This window comes from Mustela nigripes, unplaced genomic scaffold, assembly GCF_022355385.1.
Source record: "Mustela nigripes isolate SB6536 unplaced genomic scaffold, MUSNIG.SB6536 HiC_scaffold_75, whole genome shotgun sequence".
NCBI classification, from domain to species: Eukaryota; Metazoa; Chordata; class Mammalia; order Carnivora; family Mustelidae; genus Mustela; species Mustela nigripes.
In genome coordinates this window covers 5326241-5336843 of record NW_026739490.1, presented here as the reverse complement: position 1 = coordinate 5336843, position 10603 = coordinate 5326241, and positions in this window count along the sequence as shown.

Genomic DNA, 10603 nt, shown 5'->3' with positions numbered 1-10603 from the left:
GAGATCTTCCCTCTGTGAAGACCTGGGCCCAGCATCCGAGGGGACCCTGAAGATAGAAGAGGCTGATGGCATCTGAGGACAAAGCCCCAAATCTGATCTCGTCATGGTCATCGGGGGCCTCTTACCACCGGCCCAGGGGTTGACTTTTTGAGAATGAGAACAGCATTCAGTGTGCAAAAACACCGCCAACAGCATACACTACACACAATCGTGTTCTTAGCCTCAAAACAGGACAGAGGCCTCTGGGACAAGGACTAGAGTGGAGACCACCAGGACCTGAGGATAACCACACAGGTCCTGGACATCAGCTCAGAATGTTCTAGATAGCCAAAAGAACGACAACGAATCATAGAATTTAAGTCATCTGCACAACAACAAAACAGGCTCATCGGCAGTGAGACATCTCTTGGACGTGAATTAAAGTGGGAACAACTTACATAGAAAGTCTCTGGTAAAAGAAGTCAGGCAAATACACAGACACTGTGCAATGGGTGGTGTGACCCATGCCTTGTGACCAAGGCATCGGTGAAGGCATCTGTCTGACAATTCTATGAGCATGACAGCTTGGAGAACCCCAAGGCATGGAGGACCCCCTGTCCAAACTGAAGTTTGGGATGCTGATCCCGTCCATCTAAGAGGGGTCACTGGAGGTCCAGAGTGGGCAGCCACTTCCTCAGGGGTGAGCAGCAGGAAGGGGCCCAGGGGCCTGACTCCAATCGAGGGGATCTCTCATGCTTAGTAAAAGGGACTCTCCTTTCAGCAAGGAAACCATCTCGGCCCCTTGTAGTGGCCCCAGACATCTTGTCCTTCAAGGAAATTCCAATTGCCCTTGTTTTTCAGGCGTGGCTGTATCAGGCTGCCCCTCCAAGACAGAGTCTAGGGTGCAGGACATTTAGTAAAGAATGACCTGGGGGTCCACACAGAGGACGGGACGGGGAGAAAGCAGGATGGGCAGAGGGAAGAACCGAGCCATGACACAGGTCCATTGGCAGCCTGGGCCCACACAACAGGCCCATGAGAGTTGTCCCAGGTTGGGCCAAAGTGGCTGTGCCTTTCTGTGCCTGCATCAGTCACTGATTTGCCCCAGAAGAAGCGTGCCTTTAGGCAAGATAGCCCTCTATGGCGGAGGCCATCCCTGATCATCTGCAGTCAGCCATGCTGGTGGGGCAACAAGCCCTCCACTGAAGGAAGGGCCAGATGGTGAGTCTCCACCTGCCTTCTGTTCACCCAAGGACAGAACAGTGACATTACCAGCCCCCTGTGCTTACCTTCCAACAGGTGGAGACAGGGCTCGATCACCACATTTTAAAAGGCACAAAAAGCTAAAATGAGAAACGAGAGTAAAGAAGTAGACAAACCCATGGGTAAGCTAATACATATAGTGATGTGTGTCAAAGAGAAAATAAAGGCCAGTATCACGTCTCCCAGAGTTGTGGGGGACAGAATAGCATCACTTCCCATGGGGACCTCAAGGAATCTCTGAGGAAGTGATATTCGAGGTCAGATTTTAATATAACTAAAAAAATGATTAAAAAACTAAATGAGTGGCTTACTACATACTAGGAACTGTTGCAGGTGCCTTACCTATATTAATTTATTTAATCTCCTAACAACTCAGGGAGGTACATACTATTATCTCCAACTTCCACCTGCCTCATGGCACAGCCAGGGCTGGGCACCATGAATGACTCCAGCAGAGATCTGGATGGAAGGGGTGTTTGGAAGCATCACAGAGCGGGGAGGGGGAGAAGGAGACGGTGGAGGTGGCAGCACCCCAGGCAGTGCCCGCGCAGCGTATTTCCTGCTCTGACATAGTTGCCACACATTCCAGTTACCAATCGCTGTGTAACAAACCGCCCCATGACTTAAGGCTTAAAATAATGACAACAATTATTTTGTGAATAAATTTGCAGTTGGGTCTGGGGCTTGGTCGGGATCACTTGTCTCTGCTGGACTCTGTGGAGCAGGGACAGCGCCAGGGCTGGGCCAGGATCGTCTGAAGGCTTATCCACTCCCATGTCTGCTGATGGACGCTGGGGGTGGGTGTCAGCTGAGTACCAAGCTAGACCGTCAGCCAGAACACCTATCTGCAGCCTCTCTACATGGCCTGGACTTCCTCACAACATGGTGGCCATGGGACAAAGGCAAACATATATACATATATAGAGAGAGAGAGAGAGAAAGAGAGAGAGAAAGAGAGAGTCAGGTGAAAGCCATGTTGCCTTTAGGCCTTGGGGCTGGAAGTCGTCCAGTCCCACTTCTGCCACATTCTTTTCACCAAGGCTGTGACAAAGTTCTTCCAAGTTTTAAGAGGGAATAGACCCAGTTTGTGATAAAAAGTGGAAAGATCCCAGAAAAACTTGTAGAACTGGAAATTCTGCCTGCTCCTAGATGCTCTGAAGACTCGCAAAATCCCATATTGACCTGTGTCTCATCTGTCTCTTGGTAGCCTCTCCAGTTTGCACTTAATTTCTACACTGCCCCCTTTTCTTAAGCCGACAAGGATCTGTTTCTTCTGCTTGCAACCAAGAAGTGTGACTCATGTAGACGCTGAGGTGGACATGAACTTGGTCTGTCCCAGGAACAAAGTGAAGGCCAATGTGTTCCAAGTGTCCTGTGGCTCACTACCTTCTTCTTTATATTGGTCAGCAGTCCTAACCTTCAGTCCCTAGGTGGTAACCAGCAAAGAGGATCTACAGGCCAGCACCTTGACCCTGACCCCTCCAATAGCTTCCCATGCATATTATCTGTGCCCATGCTGCAGCCTGAAAAGGCTCTGACCATTGAAGAGGAAGCCTCCTCTTCAATGGAGAGAGTCAGTGGTTCTAGGACTATTTCTTAAATTGAAGCAGGCAAGGTAGAAAGGTAGTTGTCGTAATTGTGGTACTCACGTTAGCCAGCGTCCTCCAGGGAAATTGGAACCAATAGGATGTATATATTGGACTTGTCAGCCTCCATACTTGTGTGAGCCAATTCTGTAATCCACTCTATTTCTATGGACTTTCAATGAATAATCCAACCCAAAATTTATTTTTAATTTACACACAATCCACCAAAAAATATGAAATACTTAGATGTCAATCTAACAAAACATGTGGATTTACATGCTGAAAACTGATGAGATGAGAGAAATCAAAGAAGATCTAAATAAATGGAGAAATATTTCCTTTTTTTAAAGATTACTTGTTTATTTATTTGACAGAGAGAGAGAGATCACAAGTAGGCAGAGAGTCAGACAGAGAGGCAGAGGGGGAAGCAGGCTCCCCACTGAGCAGAGAACCCTATGTGGGGCTTGATCCCAGGACCCTGGGATCATGACCCAAGCCGAAGGCAGAAACTTAACCCACTGAGCCACCCAGGCGTCCCTGGAGAGACATTTCTTGGTCGTGGATTGGAAGGCTTAACAAAGATAAGAAGTCAATTATCCCCTAAGTTGTTATACAGGTTTAGTGCAATTCCCATCAAAATCCCAGCCAAGAAATTTGATAAATTGTACTTCATCACAATTCAAAACTTCTGTGTCCATGAAAGATGCTGTTAAAATAATGAAAGACAAGCTACATACTGGGGGGAAAAATGTTTGCAAACCATGTTATCTGACAAAGAACTAGAATCCAGACTACATAAAGAACTCTCAAAAATCCAACAGTAAAAAACAATCTGAGGAAATGGGCAAAAGACATAACCTTTTCACTGAAGAGGATATACAGATGGCAACAAAAGCCCACGGAAGGCTATTCAATATTATTAACCTGTAGGGAAATGCAAATTAAAACCACAATGAGACATTGCTATAGATCAACAAAACAGTTAACATTAAAATCCAGTGGCAATGCCAAATGCTGGCAAGGATGCAGAGAACCCTGATCGCTCTTATCTTGATGGAATAAATGTGATATATTACAGTCGCTGTAGAAATAGTTTGGCGGGGAAGGAAGGAAGCAAGCAAGCAAGGAAGGAAGGAACCACTAAAACACAAACTAGCAATTGCACTCCTGGGCATTTACCCCAGGAAATGAAGTTAGTGTGCACCCAAACACGTGTGCATGGATGTCTAGCAGCTTTATTGGTAACAACCCCAAACCGGAAACAAGCTAGATGTCCTTAACTGCTAATTCAGCTAGGGTCCATCCATAGCATGGACTACTACTCAGCAACTAAAAGGAATGGACTATGGATACTCCTGGAGAAATCCCCATAGAATTATGCCAAATAAAAAAAAAAAAAGCCAATTCCAAAAGGTGACATACTATATGATTCTATTTCTACCACATTCTTGAAATGACAAAATGCTAGAAATGGAGGAGAGATTAGTGGCTGTCTGAGGTTAAGGAGGTGTGAGGGTGAGAGTCAGGGTGGGTATAACAGAGCAGCACAAGCATCTTTGTAATGGAAGGTTGTCACCCTTGACTGTATCAAGTTCAGTATCCTGGCTGGGATACTGTATTGTAATTTGCAAGATGTTACTGTTCAGGCAAATTGGCGGAGGGCTACCTGGGATCTTTCTGTATTGTTTCCTATGACTGCATGGAAACTATTGTTATCCCAAAATAAAAATGTTAATCTAAAAAATAACTGATGGAGGTTTGCTTTATTGTGTAGTGTATCATCCACCCTCAAGAATGTTACCATGTGGGGCGCCTGGGTGTCTCAGTCAGTTAAGCATCTGCCTTCGGCTCAGGTCGTGAGTGATCCCAGAGTCCTGGGATGGAGCCCCGCATCGCATCAGACTCCCTGCTCAGCGGGAAGCCTCCTTCTCCCTCTCCCATTCCCTCTGCTTATGTTCTTTCTCTTGCTGTCTCTCTTCTGTCAAATAAATAAATAAAATCTTCCAAGGAAAAAAAAGGAGTGTTACCACATGCTTAGGAAGCAGGTGTGTTCTGCGGTGGTTGGGCGGGGCGTCCCATAGCTCTGTTAGGCCAGCATATTGGTAAGAGCTGCTTTGAAATCTTTGCTCAGAGATTGTGTGCATTGACTGTTTTGTTTGTGGGTTGTTGTTGTTGTTTTTTTTCCCCTGCAGGGAGAGGGGGAGGTCATGCTTTCCTAGCTTGTGTGAGTGTGTGTGTGTGTGTGTGCGCTGCATGTCTTAAAGCATTTTTTACTTCATTTTAAATGAAGACATTTTACATCAGATATTCCTCCCACTCTGACTTCTGATACCTCCCAGGAGGGGCAGTGGCTACTGCTGTTTCTTTGTTTCTCTGTGTCCTCCTTTTGTTGGCCTGGACTGTGGCATCTCTTTGCCTTGCGTTGTGTGGTGGCTGACCTCTCAACTTAGAGTTCGGAGTTCTTTCGTTCTTGTTTTTAAGTCTGACTTCTTAGAGGTCATCCCTGGGTCAGCACATGATGAATCAAGGGTTGGGGTGAAGCACCTTGAGCCAGCATGCCTCCTCTCCTTCGCTGATGCATGTATGGGTGGTTTCAGGAATGCATTCAAAGTCGAGGCAATTTATAAGAGGGCCCTATCTTTTAATTTCTTTTTTTTTTTATTTTTAAAGATTTTTATTTATTTGAAAGACAGAGATCACAAGTAGGCAGAGAGCAGGCAGAGAGAGAGGAGGAAGCAGGCTACCTGCTGAACAGAGAGCCCAATGCAGGGCTTGATCCCAAGACCCCCAGGATCATGACCTGAGCTGAAGGCAGTGGCTTTAACCCACTGAGCCACCCAGGTGCCCCGAATTTCTGTCCTCACACTCAGCCAGGAAGGAGTAGCTGGCTGGTGTTCTCTATGCTCTCTTTTTAAGGGCTCACAGCCTTAGCTATGACCTCAGCCTTCCAGACCACCAGGGACAAGCAGGATCTTACCAAGCCTGTCTGGCTGCCTCCTTCCCACATATCCACTATTAAATTTCTGGCTGGTCTATCTGTTGGTGCTTGCTCCAACCAATTCAGAGGCCTTAGGCTAATGGAGACATGGTCTTCTCTGATAGTTTGCCACTGATCTTGCTGTTGGATTTGACATCGCTGCAGGGCATGTAATATTCTACACTTTTCTCCAATAAAGTCCAGTCTCTTCATCCATGCAGCCCTCAAGGCCTGCCTTGCCCTGATAGGACCACAGAGCTGGGGGTAGGGGACCAGAAGCTCTAAGCTAAAATGCCATGGATTTCCCATGGGTCTTACAGAGGTTTGGTAGATTTTCTTAAATAAACGCTTCTCAATTTGTGTCTAACTTACCACATCCAGAATTGAATCCAAATCCGAATCCCTGATTCCTGTCACCTCCTACTGTAGATGGGAACCGCTTCTGGGGAGCCCTCTGGGTCAAAATCCTTGGAATTATTCTTTACCCCTATTTTCCTCTCTCATCTCATGACATCCAACTGCAAATCCTGTCAGTTCCGCCTTCAAAAGATGCCCAGAATCCATCTGCTTCTTGGCACCACCACCAAGCCACTCGGATCCCAGCCACTACTGTCTTTTGCTTAGAATATTACAGTAGCTTCCCTCCTAGTCTCCCTGCCTCAGCTCCTATTCCCCTTCTCTCCTTTCTCCTCGAGGCAACCAAGGGAGCCTTCCAAAGGTAAGGTATATCATGTCATTGCTTTGTTCCAATCCCCTCCATGGGCTTCCCATCTCACTCAGAGTGAAAGCAAGGGTCCTCCAGGGCCCCCGGCTTCTCTCTGGCCTTTCCTATCACTGTCTTTCTTACCCACTCCTCAAGAGCCAGAGGGACTGTATCAGGCAGGACCTGATTAGTCATGCAGTCATCTGTATGGGGAAAGTTTAATACAAAGAATTATTGAGGGGCTTCAGGGTGATGCAGTCAGTTAAGGGTCCAATGCTTGATTTCTGCTCAGGTCATGATCCCAAGGTGGTGAGATCAAGCCCTGCCACAGGCTCTGCACTAGGCATGGAGCCTGCTTAAGATTTTCTCTCTCCCTCTGCCCCTCTGCTCCCCACCCTCACTTCTCTCTCTAAATAAATAAATAAATAAATAAGATTATTGACTATAATGCGGGTTGGAGTAATAGGGGATTAGATAATAAGATATAAAGAGCACTCCAAATAATTTAGAAACTTCCCATTTAATGAGCTGTGACTAGCCTTACCGCAGAAAAAGCCTCCAGGAAGAGCCCACTCCCGCCCTCCACCAAGGCTGAGACCTCGCTTGCTGTAGAGGACATGCTATGGTGAGCACATCTGTGGAGAAGTGAGCTGTGGCCTCTCTAGTGGAAGTTGCTGGAAATCTGCCCTGTCAGATGCAAGGGAAAGCCATTGGTGGCAAGGTATCTCCCCAAGGGCGCTCTTACAAAACCTCGGGAGACAGGTGTCCCGGAGAGGCTGCTGGCCATGGGGGGCTGATGGCTAGGGCGTCGCAGGAGCCGGTGCTGACAAAGCCTTCCTCCGTGCAGAAGCTGGTGCTGTTGAGACCACCCGGGCTGTGGGAGCCGGGCCCCAGAGAAGCAGTGCAAGCTGCAGGATCCCGGGAGAACTCACCAGAAGCGGAAAGCAAGCCCTAGCACCCTGTCGTGTCTCTCTAGCGCCCTCTGCCGACAAACTATGACATTGCGCTTCTGATCAAAAGGCTGGGTTTGGGGCTGAGACGCAATAAATTGGTAACTGACGAGACCTTGTTGATGTTTTGTGAAAAATAAAGAGCGCTCCCACCTGAATGCCTTTGCAGTTGCTGTACCCCCTACCTGGGATCCTTTTTGTCCATCCCCAACCACACCTGCCAGGCTTGCTCCCTCATTCCAATAGGTTTCTGCTCAGATTGCTCTTTATCAGCAGGACCGTCACTGATCCCCTAATTAAAGAGCCGCACTCACAGCATTTCACATCTCCCTTCCTGATTTACTTTACTCCATAGCATTTGTTACCATTCGACATAATGTATTTACATGCATATTATTTACTGTCCATCTCCCCTTCTAGAATGAGGTTCATCAAGTACAGAGAATATTTTGTTCATTCCTATACCCAGTAGAGTTGAACAGAACAGTTCCTAGTACACAATAGGCATGCAATAAATACTTACAGAATGAGTGAATGAATGAGTGAGAGTAAATTAGGAACATACAGAAAGGAAGGGGAAACACCAGCCAGGGTCTCCTCCCCTAGACACCACCGTGGTCAGCATAATGGGAAGTTTCCTTTGCGATTTTCCCCGATAAAAATTTCATTTCCATTTTTATAAGGGCTTAACATGCATACAGAAATATATTCATATCAAAAGTGTGCATCCGTGAAATGAGCACTGGGTGTTAGATGCCACCAAGGAATCACTCAACTCTACCTCTGAAACTGATAGTACACTATATGTTAATAAGTGAATTTATATAAAATGCAATTTTTTTTTAGAAAATTGTGCAGCTTGCTGAATTCTCACAAACTGAACCCACTCAGGTAACCAGCACTCAGATTAAGAAATGGAACATTACCAGCACCCTAGAAGCTCCCTTTACGCACCCCTCCCCCCAGGGTAGCCATAATCCTAAATTGTGGAAGCAAAGATTAGTGTTTGTGCTTTAGATGAATGGAATTACACATCATTGTCACCGGACATTTTATACAGAAGATTCATCTGTATTGCTGGGAGGTATTGTAGATCTTTCATATTCTTTGACCTGCAATATTCCAATGTGTGTGTATACTACAATTTGTCTTTCATATCTTTCAAACTGTGTACTACCATCTATCCATTTTCCTGATGATGGATATGTAGGTAGTTTCCAGTTTGGGCTATCACGGGTAGAGCTGCTATATACCTTCGTGCACACATCTATTTGTAAACAGATGCCCAGCATTTCTGTTGGGGATACATGTAGGAGTGGAAATGCTGGATCATAGGACATGGCCATGTTCAGCTTCACCCACCCCACGCCCCAGGGACATTCTCTTCCATTCATATCAACTAGCCTTCCCTGACATAGCACATGCGACGTGCACAGCACCACGCAAGGCCCTCGCTATGAGGCATTCTGGAAACAAGCACACTCTTGATTCCATGCAAAGCACTGTAACTGGGCCACTGGGATGAGATGGACAAGCAAACCATATCATAACAGCAGCCAAATCCTATAATTATATAGATCTTACTCCTGAAAAAAAAATTCTAAGGTTATATTCAAAAGACAAAACTCTCTCTTTACAAAGTTAGGATCGAAAGACTCAAGAATAATAATTATGGCAAATATTCATTGGCTCCTTCCTTTGTGCTGACCTTATTATGTATATAACGTCATCTAATCTTCAGTGAAGCCCTCTTCTATCACTCTGTAATCCGAAGCCCAGCTTCGTGTGTTTATGTTTGCTGACAGTTTCAAGTCCATGAGAAAGCCTGTGGGTTCCCTCCCTTGGGCACCTGGGGTCCCTCTCAAGGGCCCCTCAGCACAGCCCCACTCCCTAAGCACAATAAAATGGGCCAGTCACCTCTCCCTGCTCTCTCAAGCCATATTCAGACCTGCTTAGGAGCATGCCTGCTTTGCCCCCAAAGCCACTTTATGTCAACAATAAATCTTTTCTAGCCCCTTGATGAAATGTGGAAGGTCATCAGTCCCCACTGTCCAACCAAAATTGGGGGGTGTGGGAGGTCAGTATCCCAATAGGGGAACACTCACATCTTACAGATGAGGAAACCAGAGCCTAGAAAAGTTATTTCCCATCCATTCATTCAATGTGTGCTGAGTGCACAGAGCCATGGGTAAACAATGGGGAGGGATTTCCTGCCCTTGTCAGAGTGGGGAAGTCCCTCACAGAAAAATAAACGTAAGCTTCTTTGAAATATATGAAAACATCACCAGCCTCTCTCATAACTAGGTAATTACTAATAAAATAAGTGGTGCTTTTTTAAAAGGTATCAAATGAAACAAGATCTAACAATGTAACAATACACAAAGTTAGCAAGGATGTGAGAAACAGACCCCTACACACACATACCCTGTTACAAATGATGCAAGATGATACAGTTGGAGAGCTACTCACTTGGTGTATCTTGCAACATTTTTACATATCCCTCATCTTCCTCAGTAAGTCTACTTTTAGGAATTTGTATACATCATACAGAGATATGGCCCCACAGCCAAAGCGGGGCAGAGCTCGACACTTTCTTCTTTCCTTAAATAAAGTGTACTTTATTTCTGTATGGGTCTTTGTAGAAAGTTAGAACAATATAGAAAATGAGGAATCAAAACCACAACCCACAATCCCAGCACCGTCACCAGTTTGAGCTCATACACCAGCAGTTCCCTCCCTCCCGACAGAGCAATGCTGCCTCCTGGTGGGTTTTCTTTCTTTCTTTCTTTCTTTCTTTCTTTCTTTCTTTCTTTCTTTCTTTCTTTCTTTCTTTCTTTCTTTCTTTCCTTTCTTTCTTTCTTTCTTTTTAGTACATTTGGGAGCGGGGTGGGAGGGATGGGGTGGCTGAGTGACAGATATTGGGGACGGTATGTGCTATGGCGATGCTGTGAAGTGTGTAAGACTGATGAGTCACAGACCTGTACTCTCAAAACAAATAAGACATTATATGTTAACTTAAATTTTTTTCTTTTAACTACAGTTGAATTTTTTTTTAAGATTTTATTTATTTATTTGACAGAGAGAAATCACAAGTAGATGGAGAGGCAGGCAGAGAGAGAGAGAGGGAAGCAGGCTCCCTGCTGAG